Raw genomic sequence first — 3120 nt, forward strand, 5'->3', positions numbered from 1 at the left:
TTTTTTTTTTAAGGGTTTTTGAGGCTGCTTGTACGTGACATTGGAAAACTACAACCCGTGATTTATGGTTTCTGTTCTGCTAATAGAAACAAACTCCTCCACCACCACTTACTCCTCAGCAGAAGGATCGTAACAGATTGTAAATGGTTGCATTACTGGGAAAGATAATGCTCCTTTCCACTCTCATTTCCCTCGGTTGATTTTTATCGTGGTAGGGGTTGAGTAAGCGTGTAAGAGACAGATCATGCATTATTTACCAGGCTGGAAATGGGGAAAGGCTCCAGCAATCTGCTGCACAACCAAACCCCAAGCACTGGTCACTCTCTGCGTTTTGCATCCTGTTTGCAGCTTGGCTGATGGTTGTTAAAGCTAACAGAGTGGTCCGAGTCACCAGGAGAGTGTTAGCTGAGAGGGCCAAGCACTGAATTCCAAGTGGTTTGTGGCAGCATTTGGTCATGCTATGACGAAAGTGGACCATGGTGAGGCCAGAACCACCACCGAGTCACCGCAGAATCATAAGATGGCTTGGGTTGGAAGCAACACCTAAATGGTGCTCAGAAGAACGAAGAGCTTTCAGGACTCACCCCCATAGTGACACTGACCCAGATCCCAGGGGAGCCAGGAAGCCACACTGAGAGGTTCATTACATTGCTAACTCAGTCACTGCTGGAGGTTCCCCGTGTGTCCTTGCAGCACCATTTCCAGCACGCATTGCAATCTCACCCAAACAAGTCATTAAATGCCGAAAACCTTCAAGAAAAGTAAAAGGAAACAAGCAAAAAATAACAACAAAGGTACTAAGTAACATAGCATGTAAAAATTACAAGGAACTGAGGACTTTAAATGAGCTTCCAAATTAAGGAAAACAAGGGGAAAGGATCAGCTCTTATTTTTTGCAATTAAAGTGTTATTTATAGCAATTTGGGTTTTTTGAGATTAAGCCTGGATACAGAGCTACCGAAACCACATCTGATTTACTACTCCCAGAGCTTCTCGTCCCTTTGTATATCAGACAGACAGGCAAAAGCAGGGGGAGCTTTTCCCACCCCAGAGCCTGTGTGCACCCAGGGCAGCTGTAAAACACCCGAGGATTTATTCCAGCGTTCACACCGTGACCATTAGCAACGGTTCTCAACCCAAAGCCATGAACATGAAGCCATGGCACTGAACTACTGTGTCCTCAGGGCAGAAAACAAATCCCGAAAGAGCATGAGATAACGTTTTGTAGGAGGAAAAAGGAAAATATTCCGTTCCATGTGGAACCTGTACGCCAGCAGGAGTGGAAAGAGGGGGCTCAGGCTGTCCCTTCAGCCTTGGGGACAACTCTAGTGGCTAAAAGGAGTGCTCCTCTAATGCAACGCTTCTGTGCATCCATTGCAGCATTTTTGAGGAGTTGGCAGAGAAGCCATTTTAATGAGCTTTGGGCTGAAAGACGTGAAACACGAAGACAATCCTTGCTATTTTCAGCACTCAGCCCCCGGCTGCCTCTCTGCTTTTCCTACTGGATTAATAAAACCAATAAAGTAAACAAACAAAGGATGCAAAGTTTGGTTAAGGCCAACCAGAGTTCAGGGAGGAAGAGGGCAGGGTGCTGGGAAGACACGCAGACCTCCAACCACCCACGTCCTGCACTGCTCAGTGCTGCTCTGGCTGCAAGGAGACACCATAGGTAGGACAGTTAGGAGCTGCACCAGCTTTTTTATGGCTCTGTTGATTTTTCCAGCCCCTGTGTTGGCTGCCTGCCTCTCCTTGCTGCTCTTTGAACCCGTGCAGAGTAAATATGGGTAACCACGGCCGCGCTGTGGGCAGGGGGAATGGCCCCAGGAGGAGCCACCGCGGTGCCCCGTTCTGGGGTTAAAGATGGGGAAATGAACCAGGGCACAGGGAAAAGTCAGCTCCTTTGGCTGCAAATGGAGGGGAGGGGAGGGGGGGAGAAAGAAAAAAAGAAAATAAAACCAGCAAAAGCCTCGGAGGAGCATTGCCCTGCAAATTCACATCTTGACCCAAAGCAAGGAGGCAAAGAGCAGGTAGGGGCTGTTCTGGTGATGGGAGCAGGATGGGGAACGGAGCTGTGAGCTGACAGCAGCCTTCAGCCGTGCCACCAGGAGGGCACAAGGGCTCAGCAGGTACCTGGAGCTCAGCAGATAAGAACAGGCTGCACAAGATCATTGCCTCCTAGCAGAGCCTTCATTCCCTTTGATTTAAATCTGCCTGACGCGGGGATTTCTCCTCTTTTCATTCCCTCTTTCCTCGCAGAAACATTTATTATGCTAATTGAAATGTTTAACCTCTCTGGACAGCCGGTTGCAATAGTTCATCATAAGCAGCTTTAATGTTTGCTTGGATGGGTACCCTGGGGATGGAAAACGCGAAGGATGCTTCCTGCCGTCGGTTTCCCCTGCACTCCTCTCTCCCCTGCCCTTCTGTACCCCTTCCTCGCCCCTGCCCCAGGTTGGGGCGAGTTAAAAGGAAGCATTAACGCGCTTATCTGATGCGACGGGGTGAGCGCAGGCTGGCGAGCAGCCAGCAGCTAATAGCGGCATAAAGGCAGTTTGATGGAAAAAAATTAACATGCTAATTGTCAGGCTGGAGAGGGTGCCGGGGCCCGTGTGAAAGAAGAAAAAAGAAACAAAAAGGCATTCTCTGTGCTAGAGAGATCAATTTTAACAATAGAGATTTGAGAGAGGGGGAAAAAAAGAAGGAGGAAAAAAAAAAAAAAAGGCTTTGATGCCGTCGCCTTCTTTTCGTCCCATTCTCTGCTGCCCTCCCCCAGCTCCAAACCTCTCCCCGCAGCCTGGGGCTCACACTGGGGTTGCTCGGAGGATCTCTCGTCGCTCAGCACGGTGCCCCCGGCAGACACACCGCGCTCCCTCCCTTCCCGGCACAGAGTGACGCTGCGGAGGAGCTCCTGCAGAAGGAAAAGTCCCGTTTGGCACAATCCTGCCCAGTCCCGCTCCGCAGCGCGGCTGAGGTGAGGGCAGAGGGGAGGTTTCCAAAGATTCTCTCCCCCCTCTGATTTACAGGGAGGAATTTTGCTGTTTCTATTTTTAAAAAAAAACTAACAAAGGGACCTTGGAGAGATTTCTTTTTCTTTTCATTTGGTTTGTTGTGTTTTGTTTC

This window comes from Meleagris gallopavo, chromosome 15 (genome assembly GCF_000146605.3).
Source record: "Meleagris gallopavo isolate NT-WF06-2002-E0010 breed Aviagen turkey brand Nicholas breeding stock chromosome 15, Turkey_5.1, whole genome shotgun sequence".
In the NCBI taxonomy this organism is placed as follows: Eukaryota; Metazoa; Chordata; class Aves; order Galliformes; family Phasianidae; genus Meleagris; species Meleagris gallopavo.